The 21368-nt window shown below is 36.3% G+C and overlaps 1 long non-coding RNA gene across 3 annotated transcripts in view; it reads left to right on the top strand.

The window, feature by feature from the left end:
- The window catches only part of LOC138700628 (uncharacterized), a 901578-nt gene that overhangs the window by 140800 nt on the left and 739410 nt on the right, over positions 1-21368 (top strand). Inside the window, exon 3 of one of the 3 annotated variants that reach the window (XR_011332402.1) lies at positions 13824-14165. The exons of the other annotated variants lie outside the window; for them this stretch is intronic. This is a non-coding gene — a long non-coding RNA (uncharacterized lncRNA). Of the gene's footprint in view, positions 1-13823; positions 14166-21368 lie in introns of those variants that run through there. 3 annotated transcript variants of the gene reach the window in all.

Genomic DNA, 21368 nt, shown 5'->3' with positions numbered 1-21368 from the left:
ATATGTTGGGCTTCTAAGACCAATCAGTATGGCAAACCTTACGATGCAAAATATTACTGCTCTTTGGGTGATTCGGGTCACTATTTTAAGGGTGAAAAGGGTCAGAATATTTTTAACTGATTTCATTGAAATAGGTTTTATATTTGTCCTAAATGGGGAAATACATAAGGAAGACCCAGTCTTCATGATTGGAGGAGTATATGTAGAGGGCAATAAAAGCTTACCGTGAAGTACGAAGCCAGCGCCACGCTGCGGCGCTCTTCAATGTACCACATTACTGCCTACAAAGACGTCTGGAAAGTGAGGTCAAGTAACAGGTAAAGAGTAGGGGAGGATAAACCGTTTTCTCAGTTGACGAATAAAAGCAATTTGCAAAGAGAATACTTAGGCCTAAACTTTCAGCTTGTGGGTTTGAACTGAATATTCGATGTTCGAAAAATTGCCCATAATCATCATCATCGTCAGGAGATGAATCATCAGATGAATATGACACTTCATGTGGTTTTTGCAATGATAAATAGAGTGATCCTATCTCTTTAAAGCTCGAAAACTGTGTGCAATGCATGGGAAAGGGGAATGAGTGATACCATGAAAATTGTGTTGGAGCTGAGAGTAAGAGATTTATTTGTGGAAGATGTTCATCGATTATTAAAACAGAACATTTGTTGCTTTTGATGAAGAATTAGTATTAAATATACAAAGTGAGCCATAAGTATGTTTGGAAAACTTGTGAGCGTGCTCCTGGATAAAAAAATAAGAACAATTCCTTATATGAAAATTTGACGGAAATAGTGATTTTCGTTTTCATAAGCATCTGATCATATTATTGTGTTGTTTTTGTTTTGATTTTGTACCAGTGTTTGTTTACAAACAACACAGTAACAAGACAGTAGTACATTGTTTTTTGTTTTTATTGGACGCGGTGGGCCAGTGCCTTGGCCACCTAGATCACCCGACTTCACCCCATTCGATTTTTACCTTTGGGATCACTTGAAGACTGTCGTCTATTCAACACCAGTGAGGAGCTATTGCAACGTGTTGAAAATGCATGCAAATTGATCAGTGATGACAACATGGTGTTTGAGTGAACTCGCCAGTCGTGTGTACGTCGTGCTCAGGCATGTGAAACAATGGAGGGTGACACACTGAGCGCGTTTTGTAAACGTTACATGACAGTTTCTCAACATGTACTTGTGACACAACGAAAAAAGAACAAAAAGAAAGTATGACCATTTCTCCAATAAATAAGCATTTTCCGTCAAATTTTCATGTAAGGAATTGTTCTTATTTTTGATTCAGGAGCACGCTCACGCGTTTTCCAAACATACTTATGACTCACTCTATATAATTTATCTGGATCTGAATCTTCATAAGTAACTTATTTTATTGTACGAATAAAAATGAAAAGTAAGAAAGTTTCCATTCGCCCTTCTTGATGACCCTATTCACCCTGGCTGCTTAGGGTGAAAAGGGTCATGCAGTACTTTGTTTAATTTCTAAATATGCTAAATTGTTGCAGAGTTAATTCTAATATAGACATTTAAACGTGTAGCTAAAACTTCAATCTTTCTGACGAAGTATCACACTTTTGGCTTGATGTTAAGTTATGTGAGTTATTAAAGTAAATACGAAGTTTGACCTATTCACCCTTGCTTACCCTATAGTAAATATTGTAACTATGCTGTTGTAAAATTGACAATTAATATGTAATGTAGACTATTTATTATTATTAGTATTATTATTATTAGTATTATTATTATTATTCTTATTATTATTATTATTATTATTATCACTATCATCATTGCTATCTCTGTTTTCTTTCTTTTTTCTTGCATTTGCTCGATGAGAGCTCTATAGTGTTCTTTTGACTCTGTTGACCCTCTATAGGGCTTTAATTTAATATGTATTATTTTCATCACTGTTTGTATTTCTTTTTTTTGTATTTATATGTGCTATCTGGTAGGATGGAAGAGAAGGCCTTATGGCCTTAATCCTGTCAGATTAAATAAATAAATAAATTAATTAATTAATTAAAGTTTCCCCCCTTACAAACATAAATTCTAAAGACACCCTCGTACCGACAAAAAAACAGTAGCGGTCAAAGTCCTCAAACTAAACTGTTGTCAAGCATTTTATATTACTTCTGTTGTGTGAAGTGAAGTCTTCAGTGGAATGAGGGATGGACTTTAGAGTCTGTTTCAAACTATAAAACTCAAACTTCATTGTTGTTCACTTATTCAGTAGGTAATTACTACTGACCTAATTGCTTAGAAAAAAATTTAACAGACCTATCGGTAAATAAGAAAGTAAATGCATTCCAGATGATCTAAAAGGTCTTCAAAGTATTAAAAATGACCAAAAAATTCCGAAAACTATAAAAATTAACTATTACTTCAAAAACGTCAAAAAATGCAAAACACGCAGTATAAGAAATTACTTTTTTTTTTTACGTTGATCTTAACATAGAAAGGATTTCTATATTAATAGGCATCGTCCTAATGTTAAAAATAAGAAGATGACTTTTCATCAACATCTGCCCCCTCATTACAATTACATTTAGCCCGTGTACATCCCTATTGGGCAAGGGCCTCTTTTGTTTGAAAGGGAGCTAGTTTCTGTAGTCCCGGTTAACCAATCCGGAAAAGATCAGCCTAATTTATTTTCCTGATAGCTGTTTGTACTAGTTGGTTCCAGGTTTCCAGGTTCTTCTTTCTTTCGCTATTGTTGTCCACCTGCTGCCGAAGGTCCACTTGAGTTCGTCTGCCCAGTGGGTTCTCTGCCTGCCGGCGTTCATACCAATCATTATATGAGATAGGGGATATCATTATTATCAAGTACTACTTCTGGGAACTGTATGGCCTGTCACGCAGGCGACTCGGGTTCGAGTTCTATTAGACCAGGCATTTTTAATTGAAAAATCCAGTGGCGGCCAAGGTCGGAGTTAGAGTTTTTCTCGGAGTTCTTCCCTTTTCCCACACTCTCTCACACACACACACACACACACACACACACACACACACACACACACACACACACACACACACACACACACACACACTCACTCACTCTCTTCTCTCTCTCTCTCTGATATAATTTACATGGATGATTTCTTTATCTTATTCGTTAATCCATATATACTGTTTTCGCTGTAAGAAAAATCCTAATGTAAACATAAGCACGTTGTTGTTATACCCGTGATTGGCTCCCAGTCGAAACACTCAAATGGCGCAGGAAAAAATATTGTTCGTATTTGGAAACCATAATCTTGTATTATTTGAAAATAAAAAATTGAATTCTAGTTGTTAAATACAGTGAAACATTTCACTTCACTCGTATGTAAAACGCTATGTAAAAGAAAAGCTACTTTTATATTTTGTTATGTACTATGAACGCGGATGAATACCAACAGTAATACCGAGGTAGTCTGTTCTTGTAACAAACTGGCGTCACTTGAGCTCGTAGTTGTTCACGTAAGCACTTGGTACTGAAGTATGGCTTCTGCATCCTCAAATATCCATTGTGAAGGTATGACTTATAAATAATTTAATTACAATAATTATGAACTAAATGTTTCCTAAGCAAACGAATGCATAGTAGTGAGGTTAGGCCTACTTGACAAGTAACGGGAAATGTTTAACATGAAACAGAATGTACAACAGTAGGCGGGAACACGTACTGAGAACCTATGGCGCCAAACAGTGGCCAATGAAGCCTCACTTCAGTCACGTGCTATTGTTTACATTAGGATTTTTCTTACAGCGAAAACATTATAGGCCTATCGGTAAACAAAAGTTTATTTAAGGGATTTCTTTTCCTTACGTGGATATCCGTAACTACAACTCCAGAATCCAATTACTATTTTGAATGTATAGTAAGTGCTGCTCGGAGATCGTGAGAGCAGTGGCATTGCGTCTTGTCTCTATGTAGTTTCCAGTCGCTGTTCAGATAAAGAAAATGAAATAAAATCAAGAAATCGATAGAAATCTGCGTATCTATGGCGGTACGCCGACCGGCGGTTGACAGACGTGGACTTGGGCAGTAAATACCGGACATTTCTTACTCATAGCAGTGAACACGTGTTCATGACGACTGCAACTGTTACCACGAAGTGATTTCAGTCGTGGACACCTGTGTGCACTTGCGAAACAGTTGCACACGGAGGTGGCAGGGCATAGCGCACGTGGCTGCAGATAAAGATCCTGATAAGGTGGCGCGTTGCAGGGTTCTGTGCACAAGTGGGAGTATTGTTCTCCTGCAAGGAATTTATTTTCCCCATAAATCTACATGGTGAAACTCCAGCACTCGTGAAATACAATGATTATCAGATTTCAAAAGACACTGAGTGTTTGACTATTATTACGATCTGTATCCAGAATGTTCTTGAAGTCTGCAGCTTTATTAGAGCGACAAGAGTAATAAATTAGTTATCAAATCGTAACAGGTACATAAATATATAATATAAGGAAGTATATAAAATTCTTTCTAAACTAGTTTTTAGCGTACGGTAAAGAAACGCTGGTCAAGAAGTAAAAACAGATGTAAGTAGATTAACTACAGCCGAAGTTTGAGATGAACAGCTAAGATAGGATGCTCGCTGTTGAACTATCGACAAAATGTAGATATAGGATAGTTTGTCAAAAGCAAAAGGTAATTATAATTGCTCACATCCACAGTAATTTTTCATTAATCTTGGAAACCCACACACTAATCTGTTTTAAGCTGTTATTACTGTACACTATCGAAGTTCTTTGACAAAGATCTTTTATAAAATAAAATATATTACAGTGTAATGAGTTTTGTTTTATAAAAGTTTCTTTGATAAATGATCTTTTATAAAATGTAAGTGCATTTTGTTATATTTAATAAAAGATTTCTATACCATGAAACAAATATGGCAGAATGCAAATATAACTGGACTGTTGCTACCACAAAAATTGTGATATCGGAGAGTGAAGGAAATTAAATGTTGTAAATAAATAATTTGTACAATATAATATTAATATCATATAATAATTTGTATATAACTTTTCAAGTCTTCGCATTGTTGGTCTTTCAATAAGATATGATGGATACCTCTCTTATCATGTTTTATAAAATCCACGGTTTAACTCGCAGGCGTTTCTTTTTCTGTTTCTTTTTCAATAAAATGCTTATGTAATAATTTAACTAATTGTAGCTAAACAAGCTTCATTCATGGTGTTATATACTTAACGCGTAAATATTACTATCAACAAATCCTCGGAACACGTGTTAGGTGAGCTTTTGTTCTTAATTTTAGGTTATCTTTGATAAAATATTTTATAAAAGATTTTATGTAGTGTAATATATCCCAAATCCTATCTTTTATCATAGATCTTTGTTTAAAATATTTTATCATATTCTTTGTCAAACTTTGATAGTGTAATGCAGCCTTACAGAACCACAGCCAGACTAAACAATACACAGCCTGGTTTCTTTCACTTTCCCGTATTAAGCGATGTTCTCGCTTACGCAGTTTATCTCAGCATTAATGCTGTACCGTGTATCGGCAGGTATAACCGGTCAGAATCACTTCAGATATTCGATTATAAATATCAATTATATCGGAATGTTTAAAAATAACACTTCCAAAATTGAATTTACAATGGGCACGGAACTCTTCGGCATATCCCGCGTCTAATACAGTAAAGTTATGCCGTGTTTGCGAAATTAGGTGACGACAAAACATTCAGCACCACATTGTATACAACCACTGTAGCCTATAATATATTATGTGAAGAATTCAAATTTAAGTTGCCGCCTAATAGGTAACTAGAGCCATGTAGTTGATGCCCGAATTCTCGACGTGAGCAGGCTCTCTTGTTCTGTAATAGTTGGCTGTGGCAGTATAAATGGGATATTTTTAATGCAAGCTTTCAGTTGTCACCTGTTGTCACAGTAATCTATTTGCTTTAAGCAGTGGTTTGAGTTATATGTCAATTTAATCCTGTTAGAAACAAGTTTTATCAACTTCTGTTTGTGAAAATAATAAGTTACTGTTTTTTCTCTGCACATTAATGAAGTTCTCTAATGTTATAAAAATAAGATGGAGCTTTTCAGCGATCATTTGAGGATTCCATACCCTTAATGCAGGGATCGGCAAAAATGTCATCGTGATCACTAGCAATAGTGACGTGGCAGGGGCAGCGCAGTAAACTACCTTTGGTTCACCCCCTCCCTTCCTCCCAATTCCTCTAAAACTCTAGTTCACAGACATCCATCAGTGGCGGATTACCTGATTAGATTTAGGTTGCTTCTTTCTCAAAACCTTCAACGTCTGTTCGGAAACGTATGTTTAAGGAAGAATGGGAGGAACAGTATTTGTTGTGCATATGGTGACAGTGTAGATGCCTCTTGTGTTCTAAAATTCAAATAGACACTTATAACTGAGCCGTTGAGAGCAGAAGTGGTTTAAGGGTACACTGATGTGAAATTTGAAATTTCTAAACTATTCTATGTTGAACTCTGAAATTTTGTACAGTTGTCGTACTGTATACAAATAGTCTGTGTACAAAGTTTCATCTCATTTGAGGCAGAAATATATGAATTATTAATAATTTTGTAATTTTAAATTGTGTAAATTTAGCTTTTCAAAAATTGCTACTCCTCCCACAAATTCAAATATTTTGGCCTGAAATTTTGTCTACATACTTTCAGACCCTCGGAAATAAAACTTACTATGCAATTTTTCCTTTTATTCTACTAAAAAATAATAAAAAAAAATAATAAAAAATATTTTATGCACTGAAGTGTAAAAACGGAAAAAAAATCAACTCGAGCATAAAGAAAAATTAATATTAAATAAAATATGAATGTTGGGTATAAACCTGATAGTAAGTTTTGTTAAGAACACATTCAGAAACCGCTACAAAAAATCATGCATGTAGTGCAAAATTTGTAGGAAGAGTAGCATTTTTAGCAATGCAAAATGTGGAAAAACTGAAAGTGGAGAAAATTGACTTCAAAGTTTGGGATGATAATAATAAATAAGAACTCAATCTTTTTTATTTTCTAGGCATTTTGAGATATATAGGTCTTGCTTATTATACGCAGAACTTACTCTTACATACACTACCATGCAGTGCAGACCTAACTGCACTAGTAAATAAAGATGACGACTGAAAAAAAAAAACATGTAAACTTATGAAAACAAATCACTATAGACTGTAGACACTATTATAACACTAACAATAAAACTGTTAGAAACTTGCAAATATATCTTGTATAACAAAACAAAAACCAAGCATGGAAAACACGTTGTTATGGCTACTAGCAACAAATGGAATTTTGCTTTAGACAAGAGTTGTGGTCTCCTTGGTAACTGAATATTTTTCAAAGGAAAGCATCCTTTGAAGTGACATCTGTTGGATCCTATGAAGAAATATTTCGAGAAGTCGAGAAGCTACACTGTCTGAATTAGAAATCTAATGTACACAAATGTTTGTGGAAATTGCAACACCAAGAAAGATACATGTGACTGAAATGAAATTGATACCTCAGATTAGGTACATAACAATATACAAATGATTATAATTACAGAATTGTACCTGATCTGTGACCGCGAGATTTCAGTATGGTGTGAAGCTTCCATGCGCTGCAATCAGAGCTTCTAAGCGTCGTGGCATGGAATCAAAGAGAGACTGGATATGTTCCTGGGGAATCTCCCTTCACGCAGTTTGTATGCGAATCCACAAAGAGTCAAGGGTCGGTGCTGGAGGACCATGACGAACAAATTGCCAACCAACTATTTCCCAGACATGTTCAATGAGCGACATGTCTGGCGAACGTGCAGGCCAGGGAAGAGGATACCCGTCGTTCTTCAAAGAAGGCTTGCACAATCCTCGCCACATGTTGCTGGTCATTGTCCTGCTGAAATATGGCATGTGGAGTTGCCTGAAGGAGGGGCAGTACATCGGGCTCTGAAACCTCCCTAATGTAGCGATTGCTGTTCAGATTGCCCTGAATACGTAGAAGACGAGATCGCATATTATATCCAATGGCGCCCCGAACTATCACACTAGCGTTTCTCCGCTATGCTGCTCAACAATGCAGGCTCTCAGATTGTGTTCACCACGGTAGGGTCTAACATGTATTCAACCACCATTGTAGGACAAGTAGGACTAGCATGACTTGTCCGAAAACACTACATTTTGCTACTCAGCACGCCAGTCACGGTGTTCACGTGCCAATTATAGTCTGAGACGTTGGTGGTTTCTGGACAATGGAAGCCGACGCAACGATATGCGAGCCACTAGTCCATCCCTCAAAAGACGGCGACGACGGCAGATAGATCAACACACGATGCAGTACTCCAACGTCGATTCAACATTGTGGATGAAGCTGTACGGTCCGTCACGGCCAAGAGGATAAGATGGCGGTCATCCCGTACTGTGGTCACATTACGTGGTCCAGTATCCGCTCGTCTCTGTGTACGACCCTCTTCTATCCACTGGTTCCACACACTCATCACTGTCATAGCAGCATGCCCTGTACGAGCCGAAATATCACGGTATGACAAACCTGCTTACTGGAGAACAATCATTCCGCCCGAACTCATTCATGTGCTGATATTGCGGCCTTCCTCGTCGACGAGGCATACCTACACCAGATTCATGTTTCCACTTCCTTTGGAAGCTCTGCACTGACTGAGCAAGTCATAACATTGACCTTGCTGGTGAAACAAGAGACGTCACTGTTTGGCCTATGTGTACGCCATTTCTATGGAAATGTAATCATTTATTGATGGTACACAGTTCTACACATCTCCCGAGATTGGAGTCGTTCGAGCCATTCTTTCTGGGTGTTGTCTTTTCACAAACAGTAGTGTAATAAATAATATATTAAATACAGCGTAATTTCCACAATCGTCACAGAATTCAGAGTTGAGGGCGTGGACGGGGAATTTACATTACCAATTTTTTTTTTTTACACGTTTATTTATCACGTACAATTTTTACATGATATATGACATGAGTTATATAACACTATTTACACTATAATACCTGAGATCTTGTGACACATTAATTACATAATAAACATTATTTTATGACATTACACACACACACGAAAAGAGAAAAAATAATATTAATAAAAAATAAAATAAAAAAAATAAATAAAAAAAAATTAAAAAAAAAACATTTTTAAGATTGTACTACGATAAAATCTGCCAAACTATGACATTTATTTAGACAGTATATGAACATATGAAACCAAATACTGTAATACTAAAATATATTCGATCTTAAATCATTTTTGGAGGCTTCCATCACTATTTACAAAATAACTTTTGGAAACTACCAACTACACCTACCGTTAATATGGTAGCAATTTAAAAGATACATGTATATACATAGGCCTATATATTAACAGAGTAGAATTAATAAGGTAAATTATTCACATAATCGCCATATCTTTTTATACAAATTCCTGAGTTTTACTTTCATATACTAAGAATGTTTTTCTTATTTTCAATTATTAACAAATTGTTACGTCCTTTTCTTCTCAGTTTCCTTTCAGCTTCCATTAGTAACTTTTGTAGTCCAGCTATCGTTGGATTGTTGTCACTGATCATGTAGTGTAAGTATCCCATAATTATCCATGTTAGTGCGAATTTATTGCTGTGGGTGGGCATTTCCAGTTGAAGTACCATCCTTCGAACGTCGTTCGGGTTGTCCGTGTGAGAGGCATTTATTAGTTTTCGACACAACCAAAACCATACTGCAGGTCGGCATGTTGTTAATCGATGGTGAAGAGTATCAAAACTGCCACAGTGTTGACATAGAGGTGAGTGCGTGATGTTATGGTGGTACTTTTTTGCTTCTGTGGGAACAATATCATTTACTACTTTATATGCACTTGTTTTCCAATCAGTTGAAATATTTGGTAGTGTGAAGATTTTCCATATTCTTTTCCACTTCATATTCGGGTATTTGGTCATAATGGAGGGAAACGGTTTCTTTAACAGCTAATAATGACGTATATATTTCCTTTGTGGTCATAGACTCCGGATCGTTGAGAAGCCGCTCTGGTATTTTATTCAGGCACATTTTTATCCTTCGGAATATGGGATGTTGCAAAGTAAAATCTATTAATTCAGATGTAATGGAATTTTTATATTTAATTTTCCTTTGCAGTAATGTTTTAATGAGTAAAGCTTTGCTTTTATTATTAACTGCAATCAGATCGCATCCACCTTGTTCTGTCCGTTTCCAGAGTTGAGATTTAGCAATTTTATAAATATGTCCTGTCCACAGGTAATAAGTAATTCCCAATTCAATGCGTTGGGCTACATCTTCCGGCAGAGGTATTATTTGTGCAATGTACCAAACTTTAGATAGTATGAATAATTTTATGTTCCATATTTTTTGTATCAGGTTTAAGTTCCTAGTGAGCTGTTTGGAGAACATGTAACGGATTGTGTTTAAAATTGGATTCCAATTTAGTTCTATCATCTTCTTTATATCTGTGTGTATGAACATGCCAAGTATTTTAACAACATCTTTAATTGGTATATTTGCCATAGTCAGAGATGGTGGCCAATGTCCCAAGGGTAGCAAGTTTGACTTCCTGAAATTTATGTTAGCAGTAGATGCCATTGCATAACGGTGTAGAACCTGGTGAAGAACGGGAAGTTGCTGCTCCTTTCTCAACAAAATAACCATATCATCCGCGTAAGCCAATGTTGTGAACAATTTGTTATTACGAATCTCGGCATGAAGATTATGGTGAAACATTCTAATTAATGGTTCTGTACAGATGGTATAAAGTAACATTGACAAGGGACAGCCTTGTCTGATTCCACTTGCCAGTCTGATTGGTTTTGTAAAAAAATCCATTCACTTGTATGCGGGAGTGTGCATCCGAGTACATAAAACGAATGACATTGATAATCATTTCCGGAATGTTCATCCTTTTCATGGTTTTAAATAAATATTGGTGATTGATATTGTCAAATGCTTTTTGGAAGTCTAATGAAAGTAGTCCAGCCGATTCATGTCTATTGGTATCAAAATAAAATACTGTATCTCGTAGTGCTTCCAGGTTGTCAGTTATTTTCCGTCCCGGTATTCCACATGTTTGTTCTTCCCCTATAAGGTCCTTTAAGTGAAATCTGATTCTATTTGCTATAAGTTTGGCAAATAGCTTGCAATCTGTATTCAATAGGGTTATAGGTCTATAATCTTGTATATTCTGTGCCTGTGACAGTTTTGGAATTAGAATGATAATACCTTCATTGAATCCCATCGGTTGTCTTGTCGCATGTAAAAGTTCATTGAAAAGTTTGGTTAGCGGTTCTTTAATAATGTTCCAGTATATTTTATAAAAATTATACCCAATACCGTCAGGTCCTGGTGCTGATTTTGAACTGGCAGTCTTGAGTGCTAATAGTATTTCTTCAGAGGTTATTGGTTGTGTAAGGGACGATGCTTCTTCATCGGAGAGAGAGGATTTTACATAGTCCAGTACTTTATCTTGCTCGTCATTGTTAACCTGTTTAGTTGCAAACAATTGCGTGAAATGTATTTCTGCCTGGTGCATTATATCTTTGGTGGAGGTGATCAACCCATCATCTCCACTTGTTAGTGAGTGTATATATTTGTTTGACCCTTTCGACTTTTCAGATGCTAAGTGATACAATGATCCACGTTCATCATCTGCAACTGATGTAGTGCGTGATCGAATTTTAATGCCGTCCATAATGTATTCTTGTATTTGCACAATTTTTGTTTTAATGTTTTTAATTTCCGCATCCACATCCTGACCAGCACGTTGCTTCATCAGTAGTTCTTGTAATAATCGGTAATAAAATTCACTCATATTTTTCCGTTCACGAGCTTTACCAATACCAACATATTTAAAAAAAAGACCTAATGGTAGGTTTATATATGGTAAGCCATTTTTGTATATTTGTTAGTGCGCGGTTGTTCGCTCGTTTGTCAGCTGCTTTCCATCTCAGCATAAACTCTTCTTTGATTTTATCATCGTACAGTAAGGATTCATTTAACTTCCAATAACCTCTTCCATGAGGTGGGATGGTATTGTCGACTTCCATTTTAACTAGTAGAGCATGATGATCACTGAAGACTGCTGGTTGTACTTGTGCATTAAGAATGTTATGTTTTAGCTGTTTATTCACATAAATTCTGTCAAGACGAGAAGCAGCTTGACCTCTATGAAAAGTAAATTGTACATTGTTTCCATGAACAACTTCCCAAGCATCTAAAAGTTGTAATTCATTACACAGTCTCTGTAAATTTGGAGATGGATGATATTCACCTTTCTGATCCCTTGCATTTAACACGTTATTAAAGTCGCCACCCAAAATTAAGATATTATACTTATGTCGTAGATAAAATGGCAAGTCTTGAGCAATCATTTGTTCACGTAACACCCTGTTGTTGGAGCCAGATGGTAAATACAGATTTACTATTAAGACACCAGTGTTAAGCAATAATGACGTTATTCTACCACTCTGATGTTGTTCATAAAGTTGTATTGATAATCCACTGCGGTAAATTATAGCTGTTCCTCTGTTTGAATCACCAACATTCACTATCGAATTATACTGCGGACCTATAAAATTTAAATTTTCAATATTGACTTCCTGTAACAATAAGATATCAATATCATTGTTATACAGAAACTGCTTTAGCAACTGTTGTTTTGGTTGACTTCTTAGGCAGTTTATGTTTAAGGTAGCGTAATTAATTACAAACTGCATAATAATCAGGTAGATGGCACAGTTAAGTCGCAGCCACATGATTAGTCTGATGCAGCTCTATTATTTGATTAGAAAGGAAATTATTTGCGTAAGAGTGGAAAACCCAGTTTGGTTTCTTCACGAGGTTTAGATTTCTCTTTTCTATATGGATGTTGTCTTGTTTTGGCAAAAGCTGATGATGTTTTATTTGGTACCTGTATATCTTCGTCTTGTTCCGTTACTTTCGTACTTTCTTCGTCCATCATATCGTCGCTCCAGGATCTAGTCAAGGGATCTTGTTTATTTCCGTCATCTGTAACAGTGGGGTCAGTATCTGGGGTTGCCGCTTCTCCTGCTTGAGTCTGTGTAGTTACTACCGCGGTAGACTCTGGTAGAATGTTAACAGCTGTTCGTCGTAATCGCGGGTCACGCGAGTGTTTTATCTGCATAACTTCTGGTGTTGTGTTATTTGACTGTTTGTGTGTTTCCTGAACATTAGATTCGTCCTCTTGTCGTAATTTTTTGTTGCTAGGCTCTTCATTTTCCTCTCGTTGGTCAACATTACTGTTAATGTCAGTGGGCATTGTCTGAACATTCATAATATTTTCTGTGCTTGGAATTGTATGTTTACAAGTATCACCTACCTCCGTACTGCCTTGAAGATCGCCATCCGTTGGAATATCCATATGTTGAGAAGAAACTGCCTCAGGAGCTGTTGAATCTTGTATGGAAGATGTCTGATTCTCTTCGAGTAGAACATTTTCACAATTTATGAGTGTGTGTTGCCGAACAATGTCACTTAATAGTCTATTCTTGTTATGGGGTCGAATGGGTAACGTAGTAAATTGTTGTTTACAGTCTTGTTTAAAATGTCCTGGCTCACCACACCGAAAACAAACTTGTATTTGCCCCGGATAATTTAAAGATGCTGTGTACATGCCGATTTTCAATAATGTGGGTATCGGAATTTTAATGTCCATCTTTACAGCTTTCACTCCATTGTTGACCGGTAGGGGATACTGATCATTCCATTTCTCAGACCTAATATCATGAATCTGTCCATATTTACTGAGGGTATTACTAATAATTATGTTTGGTATTTCAGGTGGAAGATTGAAAATTCGCACTGTCGTACTTTGGATATCCGCCGCACTTACAACGATCTGAATTTCTTCTCCCGATTCATATTTAAACATCTTGTCTCCTTTGTGTTCATTCAACAGTTTGTTGTATAAAGTCACGGAAACTAATTTCAGATAAATTGCAAAGTCTCTATTATGTAACTGTATGGTATCTACTTGATCTGTATTAACACGCATAGTTTCCACTAGCCATTGATGTATTTCATACGCCGATGGTTTTTTAGCCGTAGCTGGAAATTTGATTTTTAAAGTATTGATTCTCTTATAAGATTCCATATTGCTTTTTAATTACTGTAAATCTCAATAAACAATGACTGATGTATACCTGATTATGCAGTAAGTCACTTTCACTGTTTATACACTATTATCTATTCACTATACTGACTTAAGCACAAGTACACTTATACTAACAGCGCGTACAGAGGTTGTTTACAAGACGTCCGACCGCTGCCACAATCAAGTCGAGACTACCACCAATCAGAGCGCTCAACTTTTTCGAAATGTGGCCCTAACAGGTGATAGACCGATCGTATGGCTATGAAAATTGGCAGAGGACATCTCTACACAATGAAAAATTTTTTAAAGATAAAAACAAAAAATCAATATATTTTGACTAAAAATGACAAAATTTCACATCAGTGTATCCTTAAGTCAAAAATGGGTAATGAGGGTTAAAGTAAACATTCTTTAAAATACAGCGCAAAGTAGCAATTAATATTCAATTTATTTAAACTATTAGTAGTCAGTGGATAGCACGAAGGACATATTAATTGCTACTTTGCGCTGTATTTTATAGAATTTTTATTTTAAACCTCATTACCTAATTTTGACTTACACCACTTCTGCTCTGAACGGCTCAAATCAAACATCTAGCGATATTACGACACGTCATAAGATTATCACGAAATCATAGGTAAGCATTAACATATCCAATGTAATTGTAAACAAAACTGTATACACTAGAAAATAAGTATATCCATAATTTCCTTTTCGTAGGGCTGGACGGTACGAAGCAATAAAAACATAAAAAAAACTAAATTGAAATAACAGTTCCGGTACTAAAATATGATGAAACAAGCTCTGGGTCGAAGGGAACTCCATGCAAGTTTTGTTAATGCTTTGGAAAACGCAAAATCATTTAAGTACTATAATGAAAGACAGTTCATTAAAACATGTCTCAAGAAAGTTGCTAACATTATTTGTCGCGAATAATCTCATGTTTTCAACAGTATGAAATTATCCACATGGATAATACAAAGGAGGATAAGGGATATTGAAACACTAGCTGAAAGAGAAATAATATCAAAGATGCATAAACAGTGGTCTAATCGTTCGCCTTAGGAGGAAAACAGATATTGATACAGTAGAATTGGTAATGTTCACCCGCGGAGTTACGAAGGATCTCTCTGTATAAGAATATTTGCTCGATGTCATTACACTTAAAGAAAATACAACAGGAGGGGAGTTATTCATAGCACGAAGAAAATATATAGAAGAAATGAATCTGAACATAAAGCAACTTGTATGTGTAGTAACATACGGGACTGAAAATACGACTTTACAGAAGTCTCCTAGGTGGACTAACGTGTTATTAAGAGAGCTAGAAATAAGTGAGGATATAAAACGTTGCCGTTGTATAACACACCAAACTGGCTTAGATTCATTTAAAATACTCGCCTTAGAAGAATACATGTGTAGTTATATCATAATTATCCTGCCACTACTCTACACAGCTGCTATGTTTGGCTCTATATTCAGTATATTTCCGGAAAATTGTTTTCTGAACGAAAACTTGTAATATCTAAACAAAGATCGTGACTAGCAGAGGAAAATTTACGAGTTGCATTATGAGTGGCAATTTGTGATGTATTTTCCCAGATTGTTACAGCACTGTAAAACTAAATGTGAAATAAAATATAATCTGTTCATCTATAAATCAATATTGTGTAGTCTACATCATATGATTGCGTTGAGAGTCCGCCACTGGAATTCGAACGAAGTGCTCTATACTCCTCGATTGATATTACATCTTATGTATTGCGGCTAACGTCCAGTGATGTCATCAGGAGTACAAATTTGCCGACAGCTGCCTTAATAGATTCATAGTTCGCCCATGTAGTCTTTGATTTTTCTAGAAGTCTACAGTATAAGAATGCAAAGAAATGAGCAAGAATTCCCTTGGCAACATGAATGGGGAGTTGTGGTCAATAGAAACAAATCCGAAATACGTTCGAAATAATATTGCACAAGTGAAATTCGAGATTACACAACAAAAGCATTTAAAAAAAAAAACAGACGATTTTAAATTTACATTACACTAAAAAAAAAAGAGCATAACCTTAAAGCAAAAAAGAAACTCATTAGCCATTACTTATGACAGTTAATGCCTATACTCTGTCTAGCGAAAGAATAAAGTGATAGGCCTAGGCTATAAACTATAGAACACCAATAAATCAGTCACCGACATGACTCAGACGGTAGCGCATTTGCCTGCTGATACGAAGTTCTGCTAGGGAGCGGAGGTTCGAGTCCCAGTTGGGCTGATTATCTGGTTGGAATTTTTCCGAGGTTCACCTCAATCGTATGGCGAATGTCAGGTAACCTATGGCGAATCCTCCGTCTCATCTCGCTATATGCCATCTCGCTATCACTAATTCCATCGACGCTCAATAGACACTAACCCAGTAGTTGATACAGCATCGTTAAAAGAAACCAAGTAAAAGAAAAAAAAAATAAATTTGTTCCAGCAAACAAAATAATCACTGCCAATTTAGTGATATCGTGCATATGTTTATATAATTTTCTTCTTTCTTTGGACTGACTTTGTAAAGAGATATTTTCTAGATTTTTCAAGGTTATGAAATAAGTAAAGATATGAGCAATTACAATTAGCCATTACTCTTGAAAAAACTGTATGCGACAAAAATTGGAAACAGAAGTTGTATACCTATTACCACATTCAGTGTTACAGGTATAACTGAAAAAATACATCAAAGAACAGGATTTTTGGACTTACAAAATTATTTTTCCCATACGTTCCTAGAAGCTGCTGGAGACTGGAAGGATGTCTAAACAGATAATTCTGTAATTAGTTATAATATATTATAACGGCGCTGAATTAGTTGAGAGAATACGGCTATCTAGGATCTGTGACATTGGTGATAGCGAGATGAGACCGACGATTCGCACATAACATTACCTGACATTCGCTTTACTGTTGGGGAAAACCTCGGTAAAAGTCCAACCACATAATCAGCCAGAGCGGGATTCGAACCTAGCTGCCTAGTCTGTCTAGTGACTGTCTAATCTATGTTTAGTTTGTCTATTCTCTGTCTAGTCTGTGTTTAATCTGTCTCTGTCTAAACTCTGTCTAGTCTGTCTAAATTCTATCTAATCTATTTTCTGTTTAGTCTCTGTTTGGCCCCGTCTGCTCTCTCTCTCTAGTCTGTCTATTCTCAGTCTACTTTCTGTCTAATCTCTGTGTAGCCTGTCTAATCTCTGTCATCTCTATTCTTTATCTAGTCTGTCTAGTTTCTGTCTAGTCCCTGTGTAGTCTCTGTCTAGACTCGGTCTAGCTTCTGTCTATTTTGTCTAGTCTCTATCTGGTCTCTGTCTAGTTTCTGTTTAATCTCTGTCTAATCACTCTGCCCCTGTCTAATCTCTGTCTAGTCCCTGTCTAGCCTTGGTCTAATCTGTTTAGTTTGTTTGGTGTGCTTAGTCTCTGTCTAGTGTCTGTCTAATCTCTATCTATTCTATCTAGTTTGTCTAGTCCCTGTCTGGTCTCTGTTTAGTCTGTCTAGTCTCTGTGTAGCATCTGTCTAGTGTCTGTCTAATCTCTATCTATTCTATCTAGTCTCTGTCTAGTCTCTGTTTAGTCTGTCTAGTCTCTGTATAACATCTGTCTAGTGTCTGTCTAATCTCTATCTATTCTATCTAGTTTCTGTCTAGTCTCTGTCTAATCTGTCTAGTCTCTGTATAGTATCTGTCTAGTGTCTGTCTAATCTCTATCTACTCTATCTAGTTTCTGTCTAGTCTGTCTAGCCTCTGTATAGTATCTGCTTAGAGTCTGTCTAATCTCTATCTACTCTATCTAGTTTCTGTCTAGTCTCTGTCTAGCTTCTGTATAGTATCTGTCTAGTCTCTATTTAGCCTATCTAGTCTCTGTCTAGTATGTGTAGTCTGCCGAGTCTGTCTTGTCTGTCTAAATACCTATCATAAACGTACTAGAATTTTACCAATATCCTCACACACCTTACTGATCTGGTACTAGAGTCACGCTGACAGGAATTAGGTGACAACGCTGGACATTACATTGATAGCGGACAAATATTGAATTAAGACGTAGACGAGATTTGAACCCAAGACCATGACCTCTACGCAGCGTCAAAACTGCGCTATAGGTGCCGCATACACAACTCTTAAATATAAATCGCCTACATATAGTTCATTATACGTAGCATACTAATGAAGCTTGTAAACCGCACCTTGAATTCGAGGTCCGTGTGAACATCATATTTCACGAATGTCGTCTCTGAGCTGTAGGAGGCGCATACCTCGTTTTTAGAGTCCGAGTCATTTCATCAAAATGTCGCCGTTAGGCTAGTGAACATTCTGCTCGAAAATACTCATACTCTGATTTCTCGACACATGCGTTAGATTTGTAGGCTATTATTGCAATCACCTTATTTATTTTTAGCCATATATTTACTTTCAACTCCAGACCGTCTTAAAATATCTGTAATTGAAGCTAACAATCTGGCACATTCTTTAGAGAAAATGGAATAGTCAATGCAAAGATGGAGTTCCGAATTGAAATTCAGACGAGTTCAAATGGAAATTGTAGTATCAAGATATAACATTTCTCGGGTTACTTCCAACTTCAGTTTCGTCGTCGTCCTCACCTACTCAGTATTCATTTTTTTTTTCATTTATTGTTGTACCCAAGGGCAGGTCTTTCACTGCAAACCCAGCATTCTCCAATCTTTCCTATTTGCTGCCCTTCCTCTTTGTCTCCTAATATGATCATACATCTTAATGTCGTCTGTCATCTGATATCTTATTGTGCCCCGAACTCTTCTCCCGTTCACCATTCCTTCCAGTGCATCCTTCAGTAGGCAGTTTCTTCTCAGCTAGTGACCCAACCAATTTCTTTGCCTCTTCCTGATCAGTTTCAGTATCGTTGTTTCTTTACCCACTTTTCCCAACAAAGCTTCATTTCTTATTCTGTCTGTCCACTTCAACGTTCCATTCTTCTCCATATCCACATTTCAAATGCTTCTAGTCACTTCTCTTTACTTCGTCCTAATATCCATGTTTCTGTCCCATACAATGCCACACTCCATGCAAAGTACTTCACTAATCTCTTGTTTAGTTCCTTCTCCAGAGGTCCGCAAAAGATGCTCCTTTTTCTATTAAAAGCTTCCTTTGCCATTCCTATCCTTCTTTTGACTCCCTGGCAGCAGCTCATGTTACTGCTTATAGTACACCCCAAGTATATGAAGCTGTCCACTTGCTCTACTGCCTTATTTAGAATTCGCAAGTTTACGTTCCTTATATTTCTTCCTATGACCATGGTCTTTGTCTCATTTGCATTTATCTTCATCCCATATTGCTCACAGCTGACATTTAGCTCCTATAGCATATCCCTTAGTATCATCTCCTCTTCTGCTAACAACGCCATATCATCAGCAAATCTTATGCACTTTATTATTCTTCCTCCTACTATCACACCTCCCATGTTCTGAAAACAATTCTTCACTAAATCCTCCAAGTAGATGTTGAACAGAGTAGGTGACAAAGGGCATCCTTGACGTACTCCTCACCCTATTTCACTTCCTTCTGACATTTCTTCTCCTATCCTGACTTTGACTCGTTTCATATAAAGATTACTGAACAGTCTTCTCTCTTTCCAATCCACTCCTATTTTCTTTAGGATCCCCATCAGTTTATTCCAATCCACTCTGTCAAACGCCGTTTCTAGATCATCATCATCATCATCATCATCATCATCATCATCATCATCATCATCATCAATTCATCATCAATGGCACAACATTAATCCTAGCAATACCAAGGTATTTCAAATAACATGCAATACCAACGAGGGGGAGGAGGGTGTACTTTATGTCCACTATACAAATGTTTAATTTTGAACGATTTTTTGACATTTGTTATAAATGTTATGTTTTATTTAACGACGCTCGCAACTGCCGAGGTTATATCAGCGTCGCCAGTGTGCCGGAATTTTGTCCCGCAAGAGTTCTTTTACATGCGAGTAAATCTACAGACATGAGCCTGTCTCATTTAAGTACACTTAAATGCCATCGACCTAGGCCGTGATCGAACCCGCAACCTTGGGCGCAGAAGGCCAGCGCTGTACCAACTGCACCATCCAGGTGGATTTGACATTTGTTATCGGTAAATATTATGTAATATAATAAAACAGAAGAATTGAAATATCATTGTAAAGTTTAAAAAAATTAATTGAGCATAACAGTCTGGAAAATGTTACGCATCACTTTCTTCACACCCGTCCTCACATATTGAGCAGACTACAGTTTTACAATAAAAATGCTTAATTTTGGACACATTTTTAAAAAATGTGTTATCAGCAAATAATATGTACTACAATAAAAGAAAAGAATTGAATTGTCATTGTAGGGTATATTTCTGAACAATTAATTCAGAATTATAGTCTGGAAAATATTACGCATCACTTTCTTCACACCCGTTCTCACATGCTGAAGCATTCTACAATTTTACAACAAAAAAGCTTAATTTTGAACGATTTTTTAAAATTTCTTATCGGCAAATAGTATGCACTATAATAAAAGATAAAAATTGAAATGTCATTCTATATTTTCTAACAATTACTTCAGCATAAGAGTGTGGAAAATATTACGCATTACTTTCTTCACACCCGTTCTCACATGCTGAAACAGACTATAATTTTACAACAAAAATGCTTAATTTTGAACGTTTTTTTAAAATTTGCTATCGGCAAATAATATGCACTATAATAAAAGATAAAAATTGAAATGTCATTCTCTATTTTCGAACAATTACTTCAACAAGTGGGATATTTTTTGTCCGCTTAGACATATTTTCGTATTTTAGTAAAACTATCAATGAAAACGATTAAACAATAACACAATAAGATAGAAGGATTCATAAGTGACAATAAGTAATATTTTCATATTTTTTAACATACAATTAGGCGTACCTATTTAAAATATAAATTTTGGAGAATGTTAGCACAAAGTACACCCTCCCCCCGTTGGTATTGCTAGGTTTAAGAATTCTGGACTTTCCCACGATGTACGCATTACAACCAATCAAAGAAACAGTATAATAATTCGTGTAATTAGTGGTATAGGTTTTATTCAGTCTGTTCACAGCCTTGACAGATATTCAATTTTTTTGGTGGTATGTGTAGGGTAACGCTCTTGCAGCTGTTTCAAGTGTTGATAAATTCAGGCAGAGTACAGTCCTCAGCACATCAGAGAGGC

Source organism: Periplaneta americana, chromosome 1 (genome assembly GCF_040183065.1).
Source record: "Periplaneta americana isolate PAMFEO1 chromosome 1, P.americana_PAMFEO1_priV1, whole genome shotgun sequence".
NCBI lineage: Eukaryota > Metazoa > Arthropoda > Insecta > Blattodea > Blattidae > Periplaneta > Periplaneta americana.
The sequence above is the reverse complement of the archived record's forward strand: the minus strand, read 5'-3'. Positions and strand labels throughout refer to the sequence as shown.